Raw genomic sequence first — 18303 nt, 5'->3', positions numbered from 1 at the left:
AGGACACACACCTAAAGACCTACATACACCATGCCCCACCCACTGGAGACTTTACCACTCTAGGTAACAGCACCAGAGACCAAGCCTTTGGTACTTGAGCCTGTAAGAGACAGTCAAGATTCAAACCATAGCATTTTCTCACACCGTCATTGGCAGTTCTTTCTTGTCCCTCATTTCCAACCAGTGCTTGGCTTTGCCTCCAAAACTGGGAAACTCTCTTATATCCTTGGTTGGCTGGAGACAGTGTCTTTCAAAACTCTGATTATTTGACAGGACATTTTTGCAGTAGAAGTCTGATCCTCAGGTGACCCTCATCTAAGGAGCACATACCCAGGAGCTCAGCCATTTCTAAGCAGGACTACAGAGATGACACAGCTAGTCTGCTGTCATTCCAATGGACCTAGCAAAATACCATTATCCAACTGACTATCTTAGACTGACTGAAGCCCAGCTTGGGTTGACTATCATAATCAGTCAGAACAGGCTTGCGAAATTTATTGCAGAAAATAAAGCTAATACTGATGATGATAAATATTATCAGTGGATATTATCGATCTCAGGATGTGCGATCCACTTGATTGTGTTATAACACCTAATGACTGCAACAGCCCTATGACACAGCTGTCACTGTGTTTCTGTGAAGAACAAGGAAAAGAGCACTGTAGAATTAACCAAGAAATAATCCCAAGACCGTACTGCATGGTTTGATTAGGAATGGGACTCAAGCCAGAGGTCCTTCGAGTCCTAATGTTAAGACACACACAGCTGCCAGAGGTAGCACAAAGAGTGTGGCCTACTCCAGGCTCGGATTCTGTAGCAGCCAATGAGACCAGCTTTGATTCTTCCTTTAGACGGAGTGGAAGGTAAGGCTATTGTGATGAAAGGCCATTGAGCGCATCCTACATCCATCTCTAGATCAGTTTACCCACACTAGTCTTCAGCATCTGCCTATCCTATCCTGAACCCCAACACCCATAAGTCTCCCATGACTGTTCTGTTGTTACTGTCTCTCTTCATGAACCCTTCCTTTGTGGGCATACTGTATTTAAGGTTGCTTTTGTGGTTTACTGTTTTCCTGTTTCCTGCAACTTCAGAAAAATCAAGATCATGACTTGAGAGTCTAGACATTCTTGTGCAGACTGACCGTTGTTCTGAGGTCTGCTCTCTGGTGAGTCGTTTGAATTATCATTCTAAGACGCCTCAGGATTTCAAAGGCAACAAAATTTCATAAGCACATATTGTTGCAGCCTCTCTAAACATCACCATCCTGACACAAAAGTCCTTGGGTCTCTCCATAAACCATCACACCTCCCTCACTTTCTCAACTCTCTCCCTGCCTGATTCACTCACAAGCTAATACAAAGATGTAACTAAACAAAAATCAGAAGTCCTCATTTTACTCTAACTCTGTTAGTGTTTTCATCTTTGCATAAGTTTTTCAAAGTGCCTCTTTTCAGAATTCATTGTAATACTGAAGAGCGAGCAGTAGAGGAGAAAACGTGTCTATTGCATTTTGAACTAAAGAGTACCGGTCTAGTATTGTGTTGAATGAATTTTATATACTAAGGTTTGCCATTCTTTATAATTCTTGAAAATAACAGGACAGGCTGGAAAGATAACTCGGCAATTAAGAGCTCTTGCTGTTCTTCCAGTGGGCCCGGGTTCAGTTCTAGGCACCCAAATCAGGTGACTCAGCCATCTGTAACTCCAGTTCTGTGGGATCTGACATCTATCTCTGGCCTCCACAGGTGCCTGCACTTATGTGCACATGCCCACAGGCAGACACATCTATTTATAATTAAAATAATGAAAATCTTTTTTTTTAAAAAGGGCAATAACAGGACAATTACTCATGTCACTAATAAACCATAGGAGGTGCTCCATTCTGCTTAAAACTGGGATTGGTGGAGAGTTGAGCACATATGACTTGCAAGCCTTTTGTTCATGTGTGGTACACTCATCATCTTTGGAGAAGGGCAAAAACAGAAGTGGCTTTTCATTTGAGGAAAATATGGATCATTTATCATCCAAACTATGATTTTCTTACACCAGTGCATGTAGAAATGGAATAAAAGATGTACACTAAAGCACATGCAAACCAATATGCACAAATACCTCTGTATTCCTCAACATCATCACAATTGTATGCAATACCTTTGCTTAAAATGGTTTTCTTCTTGGGTAGGGTCTAGAGGGTCAGGAAATGGCTAATGAGGAAATGACTGTAGATATATGTGGGATAAATCTTAATGTAGAGAAAGGATGGAGTGGGACCCATCTCTTCTAGAGTTGAAGGGAATTTGGTAGGCTTTTAACTGTCCAGATCTCCTGGTGACTAGAAAACCTCTTTGGTCTATAACAGGCGGTGTGCTTGATTACAATGAGTGAAATGTTTAGAAGTAACTGACAGACTGATGAAAGAAGCAAACCTACACTTTGTTGGGGCCCATGGGCTCAAAAATCATGTTTTATAAACTCAAGACAATATTTCTACTTCTAAAAATAAAGAATAAGTGTTTTACCCTATTTATCCCATACATGCAACCAAAACCCCTGTATATTCTATGTAAATCAGACTTATGTTGAAATGGTAGAATAAAAAAGAAGACGAATCAGAATGTTAGAGTCCTAGGATTGACATGGCAATGTAGTCTGTGTGTTTGTGTATGTGTGTGTACGTGTGAGTGTGTATGTATGTGTGTGTGTCTGTGTGTCTATGTGTCTGTGTAAGTATGTGTGTGTGCTATGTGTGTGTGTTATATTCCATCCTCAGAACTAAAGAAATATCAAGCACAACCTTAATCGAGTCCCTGTCAATCTCTCTGTGTCCCTCTCTCTCCCCCTCCTTCCCCTCAACAGGCAAGGAAAGGTGTAGCCTAGCAAAATAGAAAACTCTTGGATAATAATGCCTGTGCTTCAGCCAAACACACAGAAATCTTGTTAGTCTCAGCCCATCCACCTCAGCAAGGGCCAAATGAGATAATTCAACTTTTCCCTCACCAACCAGGCTGAAGCCAGATTCCTTATCTTCCTACCTCGTTCTCCTGTTCCCACCTGTAGTGGTGTGACTAGGTATGGCCCCCATAGATTCATGTTTCAATGCTTGGTCCATAGTGTGTAGCATCATTAGGAGGTGTGGCCTTTTTGGAGTGTGGGGGTGGCCCTTGAGCTGTGAGATGATCAAGCTAGACCTAGTGTCACTTTCACTTCTGCTACTAAAGATGGAAATGTAGAACTCTCGGCCTCTTCTCCAGGACCTTGTCTGAATGCATGCAGACAAGGAGCTGAGAGTTCTACACAAAGGCCAACGGGGAAAAGATACTTGATATACAAAGCACGACACAACCTATACATGCAATCAATGAAGACCACATGGGGAGTGACAATCGGGTAGGCGTGTCCCTCCAAGCTGAAGCAGCATCAGCTGAACCCTGGTGAAGAGATGGGAGGGGCCCTCCAATCCTTGGGCCTCACAGATGCTTACTGGGAAACCTATATTTCTGTCCCACCTGGTAGTGAGGAGCCAGTAACCTTTCCTTCCCCCGACATAACAGTATCAAAAAAATGAAAACCACAAATAACCCGGGAATATAAGTAAGGACTAGAGTCTCATAACAAAATACCCTAATTGCTCGAAAGCAAAGGGCAGGGCAGAGCAGAGGGAGATACGACAATAGAAAGTAGCTGGTCTGAAGAATAAAGGGAGAATTAGCAGGAGAGAAGAGAACAGAGGTTCTGGGACCTGAGGGAGTCTAATGTTGTGTCAACAGTGTCTCAGGTGAAAATAAAAGTAAGAAAAGTGCAAAACTGTATGCAAAGAAATGAAAACTAATCCCCCAAATTAAAAAAAAGAAAAAGAAAACATAAAATTGTAAATTAAAGAAGTTAAGGTCTGAAGATAGAGCTTAGTCAGAATGCTTGCTGAGGATGCACAAACCCTTCATTGCTCAGATTGGAATAAAAGAGAAGGCAAACGAGGAGGAGGAGAAAGAAAGGAAGGGGAGGAGAAGGAGGAGAAGATGAAGGCAATGGAGGGGGAAGAATGGGAAAGTGAATAAACAGGAAACATTAAACCCAAGAGAATGCAGTATGGAATTTCGGGAACTAACAGCCTGCCATTCCCTCCACTCCTTCACATTTGTGGCCAAACCAAAGAAGAAGAGACCACAGTTGACCTTTCTCCCCACTGAGACATCTATTGATGTGCCAATCAAAGTCCTTCACCATGAGGCTGAGGGCCTCACAGTGACAGAAGAGACCAACCTGATGTGCAACACCACAGTCAAACACTGAGTTGCCCAGGTGGCAGAGTTGGAGCAAATACACATTCATGGTTGTAAGATCTGGTTTCTAGTTTTGCCTGACATACTGAGAAAGGTACCCATGATAAATAAGAGCCTGGGGCTCTTTTAGGAAAAGCTGCTCTCCCTAAAGCCCAGTGTCACAAGAACGAAGGACGTGGGGTAGGGTGTAAAAGCATCTTCCAGAGGCGAAGACATTTTTCCTGGTTAAGATACCATTGGCCTATTTTCCTTCGGTTATGGGAGCTGTGGGATGGGTGATTATTATTTGCCCTATGTTTTCTTTTAATATTTCTCTTTGCATCAGAAAAAACTGAAAAACTATATCAATCTGGTTGTTCTGTCTTACTTACAAAATAAAAATAAATCCAAAGACATTTACATCATGATAGGTCATTATCAAACTCCTGAAAACTAAAGACAAGAAGATTTACGGCAGTGGTTCTCAACCTTCCTAATATTGAGACCCTTCAATACAGTTCCTTATGTTGTGGTGACTCCCTAGTCATAAAATTATTTTCATTGCTACTTCATAGCTGTAATTTTGCTTCTGTTATTAATGTAAAATATCTGATTTGCAGGCTAGCTGATAAAGTGATCTCTAAGGGTCGAGACCCACAGGTTGAGAACCACTGCTTTAGCGGGATGGTACATTACAGCTGAGGGAAAAAGAAAAAAGAATTCAACTAGCAGCAGTTTTTCTTAAGAAAATTGAGAGGCCAGAAGTAAGCTGTTGGAAGGAAACTATTTTCCAGCCACAGAGCAATACCTAGTGGAATACCTCTCAGGAATGAGACAGAAAATATTCAGATGAAGAATCCATAGAATTTGTCTGAATGGAAAAGACATAATAAAAATGAAGGGAGAGGGGAGACACATCAAGCAAAACTATGATTAAAAAACAATAAACTTTCTTTCCATTTTTGTATTTAATGGTGGAAGCAAAAATAACATCGAATAATATGGTTCTAGTTGTATTGAAGGAAATACTTAAGATGAGCATATTGTTAGTTGGGGGAGATAAAGAGATCTTAAAGCAAACAGTTATGCATTTTAGTCAAGATTTAAAATGACAAATGGGTGTGTGCATGCATGTATATAAAAGTATGTGTATACTTAGAGCAACTAAGAAACAACTAAACCAAAAACACTCCAGATAATCTATCAAGTGGAATTTAAATGCTTACAAGGAGAGAACACAAAAACAAAGGAAAATAAAACAAAAAGGTATGTGTGATGGTTAACAGTGGTCACTGGACACCCGACAGTGCATGACTCCGTACTGTGGAAGGTTGGAGCCCACCATTCTCTTCACTCCTTCACATCCCCTCCACTCCTGTGAGGGATTTGCTCGCTTGGGTTATTATTTAGAGTAGGAATCCCCACCCTGAATATGGGCAACATCTTCCAATGATGTTGAGGGATAGACAAGGAAAAAGCTTTGGCTTTTTGCCTTACTGCTCTTGTGTCTCACAGGCAAATTCAGCTACCCTGTTGGTAAGTTCATCTGTTCCTGCTAATGCAGCTACCACTTCATGCTACTGCTATCTTCCTTTGCTGATATCAAAACTCAGAACACAGCTTCTTCTGGTTACCTATGTAAGCTTCAGATTAGGGCTCTCAGGAGTCCTCAGGCCCTCACTGCCTCGAGGACTGAGTACCTACTGGATCCTCAGCCTCTCCAGTGTGAAACAACTACTGCCAGACTGCTCAGGTGGTAGTGTTTAAGCCAATGTCATAAATGCCCTTTTATTTATTCTATTGATTCTGTCACTCTACAGAACTCTGACTAATACAGTATGTTCAGCTCCAACATATCAACAACTTTATTAATTTAAATGGCGTAAAAGCACCAATTAAAAGTCAGATATTGACAATAAAATATGCCCCAACCATATGATGTACTAGTTTGGATCTAGAAAGTTCCCCAACAGTCCATGTGATCCTTGCCCGGTTCTTCTTGGGGTGGGAGTGTTATTTTTGAGATGAGGTCTCACTATATAGCTCTGGCTGGCCTGCAACTCACTGTATAGACTAGAACAGACTGGCCTTGAACTCACAGAGATTTACCTGTCTGTGCTGGAATTAAAGATGTGTCTTACACACACACACACACACAGAGAGAGAGAGAGAGAGAGAGAGAGAGAGAGAGAGAGAGAGAGAGAGAGAGAGAGAGGAGAGAGAGAGAGAGAGAGATCTGGTCAATGAGAATATAACCTTGAATGAGATAGTGGGTTCCTAGCCCCTTCCTCCTCTGGTTTTACACCTTATCAATGAAGTGCTGCCTCACCACAGGCCCCAAACAAGTCAACACCTCTCATAGAAATTTACTAACACTGTTGTCTACAAACTCATGTCCTATACAGAACAGGCAATTAATCAAAAGATGGATGCAGACACATCCCACAAACATTAGGAAGAGTGAGGAAGGTGAGAGGGCCTGGGAATAGTATGCACATCTGTAATCCTAGCACTGCAGCGACTGAAACAGAAGAATCTTGAGTTTGATGCCAGCCTGGCATGTGTAGCAAGTCATATCAAAACAACAACAAAGAATAATAATATATAAAAATAAGTGGTTGCTATTTTGAGACAAAATTACCAGAGACAGAAATGGTCAAATATTTGTTTCATCAACAAAGAAGTCATAAGCACACATGCACTAATAACCAGACCACAAAGATATAAGCAACAAAGCTGAGAGGAAGACAGAGAAGATAGGCATAACCGCAGTCAAACTTGGGAAATTCATGTTTTCTCAACTAAGCAAATGTAAAATCAGCTAGGATATGGAATGACTCAACAACATCATAAAACAACAGGATCTAACCAATAGTATTTATAGACCTATCCACCCACCAAGACAAGAGTATCCATCCTTTGCAACAGCCTATGGAACATGTACCAAAATAGACAATCACAACATCTTAAGAACCAATGTCATAAAGAATATGCTTTCTCTCTGTAGTGGACTCAAGCTGGGAGATCAACCACAGAGAAATAATGAGAAAATCCCCAAATACCCCAATAGGCTGTGCATGAAAAATTAAGTCCTAAAGAAAATAGATAGAAATAGTATATTTGACTGAATATGAATGAGAATTCATGGGATGCAGCTAAAACAGCACCAGGAGAAAACTTGAAATGCCAAATGCATACATCAGAAGACGGAAACTTGCAAATCAATTGAAGGCCCATCTGAAAACAAGGAAAAATAAACACAAAGCAAGCAAAACAAAGAAAATAATAAAGATAAGATGAAAAATCAATGAAATTGAAAACAGAAAACTAGGAAATCGATACAAGCAGAAGCTGGCCTTTGAACAGACCAATAAAGCTTAAATCACTTCATCTGATAGGTTGTCAAATGCCTCTGCCACCTGAACTGAATTCTAGCCAGTGCCCTCATTAAACCTGTAGAGGAGAAGGACTTGGCAGTACACACGGGTCATCCCTCAGAGTGGCTTCTGCTAGCCCAGACTCCTGTTTCTTTAAAACACATTGTAAATCTCTACTTGTTCAATGTACTTCACTAGTGCTAAGAAACTGCACACCCCAGAAATGGCTAATGTCTGTCAAGCAACAAAAACTCTTCCATGATCAAAAAGAGAAAGAGGATGACACATCAGCAAGGAATAGGGGTTAAACAATTAAATAACCAAATGTCCCTTTTAAAGAACACATATGGAAGGATTGTTGGTATCTGGGACAGGAAGAACAAAGCCTAAACCCAAGTCCTCACTGTCTGGACTCTCATTGTATAACCTTGGGGAAGTCATTCAATCATCTAAGACATGAAGTTCCAGCAGCTACCCCAGTGAGTAGCGATTGAATTGACACAGTATTTGCGCTCAATAAATGCACAGTTTGTTGATACAAGATTTTAATCATTTTGCAAAATTAGCAAAAATAAGATGCAAGTCATCAACACAAAATGAGATAGCACTATAAATGCAGCAAACATTAGAAGAATAGGGAACTACTCCAAGCAAATACATATGCAAGTGAAATGTACCAATTCTAAAGAACCTAGAACCTACCACCATATCTTGCCCAGTATAGTCCAAATGACCTTATAGTGACTCCCTAAAACAAAACTATTAGGCCTATCTGGTTGCAGTGAGCAGCTGTAATAGCTATATTTAAAAGAGTTAACACTAGTTCTATAGTGGATTTTTTTTGTTTTGTTTTATTTTTCAGAGACAGAAGTAGCCATTTGCCAATTTTTGTAACAAACCTGGCTTTAGCCTGACACCAAGCCAGACAAAAGTTGTTCAGGTATTTTCAAACCTAAAAACCAATATCCCTTGGGATTCTAGGTGAAGAACCCTTTATTAGCAAATAACATTTGGCAAAATATAAAAACATTGTACTAACTATATTAACTAAATGGTATTTTACTTCACAGATGCAAAGGTGACTGAATATTTGAAAAATTATTGTGATCTGTCACATTAACAGGCTACAAGAAGAAAATCACATCTTTTATAGGGGATATGAATCTTTGGTTACCCATGAGTTCCCCCAAGAATCAGGACTGGATTTTAGATCCCCAGAACCCATGTAAACTCTGGGTGGACATGGCAGCTTGTCTGTAATCTAGCTAGCTAGGGAAGGTGGGTACCAACCATATCCTGGAGCTCTGGGTCTCAATAAGGTGGGAGGTCACCTGAAGACCATTTCCTGCATAAACCTTGGGCTTCCACACACATGTGTACATATATGCTTGCACATTATGCACATGTGTGCCACACACACACACTCATAAAAAAACAAAATGAATCACATAATCATATGTACTGATGCAAAAATGGTCAAATTCGATGCCATCCATGAAATAATATTCAGAAAAATAGGAATAGAAATTGTTTGATTGAATTGCTTAATTGAACTGTTAAAGAACATACGCACAAATTTTACAGCTAACGTTACACTTCAACGTGAAAAAAAAATGAGTGCTTTCCTCTTAGATCAGGAGCAAGGCAAAGATGTCAACGCTTCCCACCCTTACTGCAGTAAGATGAGAAAGAGAGAGTGTGCAGGCAAAAAGGAAGAAAGAAAACTGTCCCATTTATAAATGAGACGATTATCTGCATAGAAAATCTCTTAGCTTGTCACACACATACACTTTTGAAAATAATGTAAGTTGAATAATGTAAGAGAAGACCCATAAACAAAGCTCAGTAATCAGGTAGAGAGGGATCATTAGCAATTGCTTGCTCAAAGTAGATGTCTTCAGTGAACCTAACAACACATGCACAGGACTTACTCACCCAAATCTACAAAGCAGTATGAAAATTTCATAATGAAACCCATCACTTTGTAGAATTAGCATGTTACTTTAAAAACCACCAAATAACAATGAAAGGAACCAACGATCTAATGAGTAGAGATAGATTCTCTGCCACTGAACAGAAAGCACAAACATCGTGTTCATGTCATCAACCTTTGGACACTAATACACATGGTGAATATAATTTCGATTAAAATGTCAGCAAAAAGCTTAACTGATACATACACGATAACAGCAACAAGTCTTGCTGGAGAATAAAGGAGGAGGCTTGACTCCTCAGTTAAGAGCACTGGCTGTTGCTGAAGACCCGAGAAAGTTTGGTTGCCAGCATACCCATTGAGTGACTCACAACCACTTGTGTCTTAGTTAGGGGTGTGAAGAGACACAATAACCATGGCAACTCTTATAAAGAAAATATTTAATTTGAGGGGGCACTTACAGTTCCAGAGGTCCAGTCCATTATCACCATGCCAGGGAGCATGGTGGCATGCAGCAGGTGTGGTGCTGAAGCTGAGAGCGTAACATTTTGCAGGCAACAGGAAGTCCACTGACTCACTGGGCAGTATCCTGAGCAAAAGAGGCCTCGAAGCCCGCCCCCACAGTGACACACTTCCCCCAACAAAGCCACACCTCCTAACGGTGGCCTTTGGGGGTCATGTTCTTTCAAACCACCACAACCTGAAACTCCAGTTCCAGGGCATCTGATACCCTCTAGCCTCCAGGGCCACCTGCACACAAGTACACATACACTCATACAGCAGACACACACATGAATTCATAAATAATGAAGCAAATATTTTAAAGGAATAAAAGGAAATCATTCTTTGCAAATTAAAAATATTTCAGCCTCTTTGACAGAAGTGCAAAGTTAATTCAGTGAATGAAAGGTAATATTTTCAGCCAATGGAGTGGGAGCTTGTAAACATCCATGGGGAAGAGGAGCATAACAGCATCACTGATATAAGCATTAACTTAGAGTAGGCCATATACAACGCAGTCAATGTAGAGCTACACAATTCTTAGGGAAAACAGATAGTGAAAGTCTTTGGGATCTTGATCTGTGCAAAAATCCCCTCAACTTGATACCAAGTTATGATCACGATCTAACCTACAAATTAGACTTCATCAGAATTAAAAATCTTTTATTTTTCCCTGTGAGAGATTTCTTAAATAAATGAAAAGATAAGTTCAAAATGAAAACAAAATAATTTAAAGCCACATATCTAAATATATAATCACGCACATACACCTACATATGTAAACTGGGCATGGTGGCACATGCCTGTAATCACAGCTCTCAAAAGGCCGGGGCAGGAATATTGTGAGTTCAAGGCCAGCTTGGGTTATAGTGAGACATTGAATCAAAATTAACTAATCCTCAAATTTTACCTGTAAATGAAATGGAGGTCAGTAGCATGTAATAGCATGAAAAACAAAACCTCAAGATATCACTACATACTTATCAAAATGGTTAAAATAAAAATAGTAGCAGCATTTCTTCCTGGTGAGGATGAGAGGAACTGCATGATAGGAGCCTTGCTAATTGGAAGGAAAAATGGCATAGCCAGTTACAGTAGAAGATGACCATTTCATTAGAAAAAAATGCACCAAAGAGAGAGAAGATGAAGGGGAAGAGTGAGGGTAAACATAATTAAAGCATATTTTGCATGTTTAAAAATACAGTGATAAATCCATTATTTTGTATAATTAATATACTTTAATGTGATAAAATAAATATGCAGCTACCACATGACCTGGTAATTATTCTCCTGGGCATTTATCCCAGAGAAATGAAGACTTACACTTACACAAAAGCAGGTGCAAAATGTTCATGCCAACTTAATTCACAGTAGCCACAACACTTAAATGATCTAGCCATTCTTCACAGGGTAAATGGCTCACACAACTGTTTATCTAGACCATGTGACAATGCCCATCAGTAAGAAGACGGAAACAGATGTTTTCATCAGAATAAACCCCCAAAAGAGAATAGAAATAGGTCCATTTAGATAATTTCCTCTCTATGACAGAACTTACTAGTAGCTGACAGGTTAAACAAGAGAACAGAGAGAGAAAAATGGGGTGGCTATTTAAAACCTTGTGAAATCTGCGAGTTGCTGCTATGTATCAATGTCAATACACTGACTATTGTGTTCTGCTATAGTTCAAGAGATCTAGGAACAAAAGAACACAGCTTCTTCCTGTGGTACTTCTTACTGGTGAATGCAAATCTACAATTATCTTAAAATGAGAGGTTTGATAACATATGCTCAACGTTTTGCTGCTTGCTTGGAATCCCAGCAATTAGAAGATGGAGGCAGAGAGATGCTGCAAGGTCAAGACTGACTCAGGTTCCATAGCAAGTTTGAAGTCAGCCAGGGTGACACAGTAAGACTCGGTTCAACAATAATAGTAGTAATGATAACATACATTCAATCATCAAGTAAATTTCACACTTAAGCTCTAAAAGATGAATTACTAAGAAAAAAATCATGATGAACTTTTAGTCTGTTTAGTCACTAAGAGAAAATACCATAGTCTGAATGACATATGACAGAAATTTGGTTGCTACATTTCTTTTTTTTCTTTCATTTTTTTATTTAACTTTTTACACACGTCACTCTCAGTTCCCTCTCCTCCCCTCCTCCCCCATCCTCCAGTCCTCCCAACCCTTCACCCCCACTCTATCCCCCCTCCACTCCCCAGGGAGGGCAAGGGCTTCCATGAGGGATTTTCAGAGTCTACCACATCATCCCAGGAATGGCGCAGGTTCTTCCCCATTTGTTCAGGCTGAGAGAGCATCCTTCCACGTGGTATGGGTTCCCAGAGTCCATCTGTATGCCAGAAATAAACACTGCTCTACTCTCCAAGTTCCCACAGATTGACAAGGCCTCCTCTCTGTCACCCAGGTTCGGTGGGAGGGTGCCTGGATCAGTCCCATGCTGGCCCCTCAGTCATCAGTCTGGGGTCCATGTGTTCCCCCTTGTTTAGGTCAGCTGCCTCTGTGGGTTTCACCAGCTAGGTCTTGATTCCTTTGGTCATCACTCCTCTTTGCCACTGGGTTCCAGGAGTTCAATATGGTTCCCAGATGTGGGTGTCTGCCTCTGCCTCCATCAGCCACTGGATGAGAGTTCTAGGATGGCATATAAGGTAGTCATCATTCTCATTATCATGGGAGGGCATTTAAGGTAGCCTTAATGCCAGTTGGTGTCATTCTTATAGATCTGTGAAGATCTCACTAGTGCCAGATCTCTCCTCTGACTTATACTGGCTCCCTCTTTTATGGTATCTCCCATCCTTTTCTCCTCTATTCTTACCCTGGCTCAACCTTCCTGCTCTCCCATGTCCTCCTCTCCCCTCCTCTTTTCTCTCTCTCTCTTTCTCCCATCTCCTTCTGCTCTCCCCTTCCCCCCCCAATCCAATTAGGAGATCTCATCTCATAACCCTTCTCCTTGTTACCATGCATTTCTCTCCTAGGGTCCTCCCTGCACCCCAGACTCTCAGGCGGTGGGGTTGTGGGCTGGCAGCGCCCTGCTCCATGTCTAAAACCCATATATAAGTGAGTACATACCATACATGTCTTTTTGTGACTGGGTTACAGGATGCTTTCTTCTAGTGCCATCCATTTGCCTGCAAATTTCAAGATTCCATTTTTTTTTCCTGCTGTGTTTGCTACATTTCTTGGGGATGAAAAGTACGAAGTCAAAATAGTAGCAGACTCTGTATAAAGCAAAGGTCATATTTCTCTTCCATAAACTGAGTGTAAGTGTGTGTGTGTGTGGCTGTGTCTGTGTGTCTGTATGTGTGAGACTGTCTGTGTGTCTGTGTCTATGTGTGTGTGTGTGTCTGTGTCTGTGTGTGTGTCTTTGTCTGTATGTGTGTCTGTGTGTGTGTCTTGTGTGTCTGTGTGTGTGTCCGTGTGTGTCTCTGTGTGTATGTGTCTGTGTGTCTCTGTGTGTCCTGTGTGTCTATGTGTGTGCATGTGTGTGTGTGTGTGTGTCTGAGGGTCTGAGGGTGTGTCTGTGTGTCCTGTGTGTATGTCTCTGTGTGTCTGTGTCTCTGTGTGTGTCTGTGTGTCCTGTGTGTGTATGTGTGTGTGTCTCTGTGTATGTGTCTGTGTCTGTGTGGGTCTCTGTGTGTGTATGTGTGTGTGTGTCTGTGTGTGTCTGTGTGTGTGTCTGTGTGTGTCTGTGTGTGTGTCCTGTGTGTCCGTGTGTGTGTCCGTGTGTGTGTCTCTGTGTGTCTGTCTGTGGTGTCTGTGTGTGTGTCCTGTGTATCTATGTGTGTGTGTGTCTGAGGGTCTCTGTGTGTGTCCTATGTGTGTATGTGTGTGTGTCTGCTGTGTGTGTGTCCTGTGTGTGTCTGTGTGTGTGTCTGTGTGTGTGTCCTGTGTGTCTGTGTGTGTCTGTGTGTGTGTCCTGTGTGTCCGTGTGTGTGTCTCTGTGTGTCTGTCTGTGGTGTCTGTGTGTGTGTCCTGTGTATCTATGTGTGTGTGTGTCTGAGGGTCTCTGTGTGTGTCCTATGTGTGTATGTGTGTGTGTCTGTGTGTGTCTGTGTGTGTGTCCTGTGTGTCTGTGTGTGTCTGTATGTGTGTCCTGTGTATCCGTGTGTGTGTGTCTGTGTGTCTGTGTCTTTGTGTCTCTGTGTGTGTCCTGTGTATCTATGTGTGTATGTGTGTGTGTGTCTGAGGGTCTCTGTGTGTGTCTGTGTGTCCTGTGTGTGTATGTGTGTGTGTCTCTGTGTGTGTCTGTGTGTCTGTGTCTGTGTGTGTCTCTGTGTATGTATGTGTCTGTGTGTGTGTGTCTGTGTCTCTGTGTGTGTCTGTGTGTGTGTATGTGTATATCTGAGTGTCTGTGTGTGTGTGTCTGTGTGTGTATGTCTGTGTGTGTGTCTGTGTGTGTGTCTCTGTATGTTTCTGTGTATGTGTGTGTCTATCTCTGTATGTCTGTGTGTGTCCTGTGTATCTGTGTGTCTGTGTGTGTGTCTGTGTCTCTGTGTGTGTCTGTGTGTGTGTATGTGTATATCTGAGTGTCTGTGTGTGTGTGTCTGTGTGTGTATGTCTGTGTGTGTGTCTGTGTGTGTGTCTGTATCTGTGTGTCTGTGTCTGTCTGTGTGTGTGTCTGTGTATCTGTGTGTGTATGTATATGTCTGTGTGTGCATCTGTGTCTGTATGTGTGTCTGTGTGTGTGTGTGTGTGTGTGTGTGTGTGTGTCTTCATGTGAAAGAAGGGACAAGCAAGTTCCCTTGGACTTTGTTTTTACGAGCCATTATTCATGAGGACCCTACTTCTATGATTCAATCATTCCCCCAAACCCTCATCTTCTTTATTTTTTAAGATTTATTTTTAATTATGTACATGGGGAGGTATGTGCATGTACATGTACCTACAGAGGCCTAAATAGAGTGCTGGATTCTTTGGAGCTGGAGTTATAAGAGTTTGTGAGATGTCTGGTACAAGTGCTAGGAACCAGACTCTGGTCTTCTACAAGAGCAGTAAGCACGCTCTTAGCCACTGAGCCATCTCTCCAACCTGTGGCCACCATAACCTTCTTTACTATGACTTTAAGAAGGTTTTCGGTGGAGAATGCTTAAGAGACGCCCATGTTCAAACAACAGCATATGTCTCCCTGGACAATGTGAAAGTAATGTCTAATAGCAGGATTTATTTTTAACTCTATACTAGATAAAAAAGTATTGTCATAATGGGCATTTTAATCATGGAATTTTTATATGTTTGCTAACATTTCTGGACTAGGTACCTGAGATTTACATGTTGTATAATACAACAAATTCACTAAGTAAGAAAAGATAAACACAAGGGCCTGACTGGATAGTAGCCAAAAGGAAAAGCAACTGCAAAAACAATGCAGTTTCAGAAACTGGCTTATTTTAGAAATTAATTTCAAGCATGTTTGAAAATAATTGTAATTCTAATAAGAATTAAAATTCAAACCATTAAGGGTGATAAATATTTAAAAGCATTTGGTCTGGAAATTAAGCTGGAACAGAGCAAAGAAACTCATGTAATCAAACCTACTGTGGTGGAGTGAAATATCTGTTTTGCTGAGAGGATTTTTGGCCCAAGCTGCTAATCACTGAGAACACATTCTCATTCCATAACCAATGCTACAGTCACGTGTGCCTGATATTTATTCCTGGAGAGTTTGACTCTGGTTGCTTATTCTGTTTCTTCTAAAGGCAAAATCTTTATAGTCCTTTTTCTCTTTTTTTTCTTCCTTTCTTTTTTTTTATTCCTTTTGCCTCCAATTCCCATTTAGACGTAACTACTGCTTTGACCCCCAACAACCTGAACCTAACAGAAAGCCCAAAATTATTCAGTATCTTCTTTATTTAGATAATTGAACCACTCATTTGTGTTTGAGATAGACTTCATTTTTTCAGAAAGATCTATTGCTTATGTCTGTGTATTTATGGTTATGTGCACGTGAGTGCAAGGTGCTAGCAGAGACCAGAAGGGGAAGCATCAGATCCCCTGGAGCTGGAGTTAGAGGACCTTCTAATGCATGGCCTAGTACTGCCAGATGAACACCAGGCCCCTGGGAAAACACCAAGCACTCTGAACTGCCCCTAAGATAGAGTTCACACTGCAGCTATTGGCAGACCACTCTGGTTCCCAAACTGTTGACTAAGCCTGTGCAGGAGATCCAACCAAGTGAGGACTCTTCAAAACTATGGAAAGTGAACTAAGATCAAAGCCACTCTTGAGGAGAAAGTTGTAACTAATCTGAGCTCTCTTTCTCTTTGGGGGTTAGTTAATTGATTAAATTCACTTGCCAGGCCTGCTGTGGCCACAAACTGAGTGACTTAAACGAATACATGCACAGTTCTGGAGTCTAAGAGTCTGTAATGAAAGCACACATAAGGCCAGTTCCTTCTGAGTGCCATGAAGACAGTCTGCTTCTGTTGCATTTCCCTTCTAAGTTTCTGGGTTTTCTGGTTGTCATTATGGGCTCCTGGCTTGTAGGAACAACACTCAAATCAGTACTCTCATTGTCACTTGACTTTCTTTCTAAGTGCTATCTCCAAAGCTCTTCCTTTTAAAAGGACACTAGTCACTTTGGATCAGAATGACCTCAATCTGATTTGATTACCAGGTTAAGAGTATCTCTGATTTAAAAAGAGTGAGTCACCATTGGGTGCTTAGCCACAAATGGAACAGAGTTATATCAACTGTCTCAAGTGTCAGGGAGCTTCACAGAAGAGGGGGCAGAAAGGATGGAAGAGCAGTAGAATGGGAGTAGTGCTGTGAAATTCTGCCTTCTGGCCACAGCGTGACTACTGTACTCATGAACTCAACAGCAGTAATGGTTACCTACCTGCAAAAGATCTACACAAGGTCCAGCCAACAAGACCAGCCAACATTCCATCAGGCTGCACGAATTAGATTTAATGGGTGTCTTAGTTTGGCTATGAAGAGACACCATGATCAAGCCAACGCTTATAATAGAAAGATTTTAATTAGGGCTTGCTTATCGGTTCAGAAGATTAATCCATTATCAACATGGCGAGGAACACAGCAGCATGTAGGGAGACTTTGTGCTGGAAAAGTAGCTGAAATTTCTGCATCTGGATCCATAGGTGACAGGAATAGAGAGACTCTGAGTCTGGCATGGGCTTTACAAACTTCAAAGCCCACTCCCAGTGATGCATTTCCTCCAACAAGACCACATCTACCCCATCAAGGCCACAACACCTAATCTTTCTCAAGTAGTACCACTCCCTGATGACTAAGCATTTAAATATATGCACCTATGGGAGCCATTCTTATTCAACCCACTGCATTCCATTCCTGACCCCCATAGGCTTATAGGCATATTATAATGCAAAAGACATTTAGTCTAACTTCAGAAGTCTCCATAGTCTAAATCACATTCTTAATACTATTTAAAAGTCTGATGTTTAATGTCTCTTCTGAGACTCAAGCAGTCTCTTAACTGCAACCCCCTGTAAAACCAAAAAGCAGATCATATACTCCCAACATAGAATGTTCCAGAACATGCATTACCATTGCAAAAGGTAGAAAAAAGGGCACAATGAGAAAATATTGGTCAAGAACAAGACCAAAAACCAGCAGGGCAACCTCTAAACTCTGCATTTCCATGTCTAATGTCAAAGCACTCTTCAGATCTCCAAAATTTTTCAGCTTTGTTGACTGCAATGTACATGCCTTCTCTGTTTCCACACCCCCTCTGCAGCTTTCCTTGGCAGGCAATTCCAACTCTGGCATCTCCAACATCTTGGAGTCTCCAATTAAATTCTGGTTTCTCCTTCAAAGCTTCATACAATGGCCTCTCTAGGTCTCCACGCAGGAACACCTCTGACACACACCTGGCATTAATGGCTTTCCTTAGTCACAGAGGGGGATTCTACAACCTCTTTCTCCACATAGCTGAGGCTGCCAAGTTCTGGTGCTTGCTATGGTGGGAACCTGGACCCTGTTTCAACACATTTGCATCAGCTTGCTGGTTTTGATGTTGTTCTTTACTGTTTAAACTTTCCTTTAATTCCTTTTCACAAGCTGGGAGCTTAGCTGGGTGGGGTCTTGCTCTGAGATCACCACTCCCTTTATTCTATTACACATCAGGCTTTTCTTTAAACTTTTTATCTCCTGAGCACTTGAATATGCCTCCAGCACTACATTTTCTGGTGCTCCTTTCTTCCTTAAACTGTACACTTTGCAGTTTTTGT

The 18303-nt window shown here is 41.3% G+C and overlaps 1 protein-coding gene and 1 long non-coding RNA gene across 3 annotated transcripts in view; one reads left to right on the top strand and one right to left on the bottom strand.

Moving 5' to 3' along the window:
* LOC110340827 overlaps nucleotides 1–18303 on the bottom strand; it is a 62228-nt gene that overhangs the window by 1612 nt on the left and 42313 nt on the right. The gene's annotated exons all lie outside the window — the stretch shown is intronic.
* Nucleotides 1–18303, top strand: part of Spata16 (spermatogenesis associated 16) — a 285586-nt gene that overhangs the window by 261706 nt on the left and 5577 nt on the right. The gene's annotated exons all lie outside the window — the stretch shown is intronic.

The sequence above is a fragment of the Mesocricetus auratus genome, unplaced genomic scaffold (genome assembly GCF_017639785.1).
Source record: "Mesocricetus auratus isolate SY011 unplaced genomic scaffold, BCM_Maur_2.0 Super-Scaffold_100011, whole genome shotgun sequence".
Lineage (NCBI taxonomy): Eukaryota > Metazoa > Chordata > Mammalia > Rodentia > Cricetidae > Mesocricetus > Mesocricetus auratus.
Note: the sequence above shows the minus strand (reverse complement) of the source record. Positions and strands in the feature narration are given on the sequence as shown.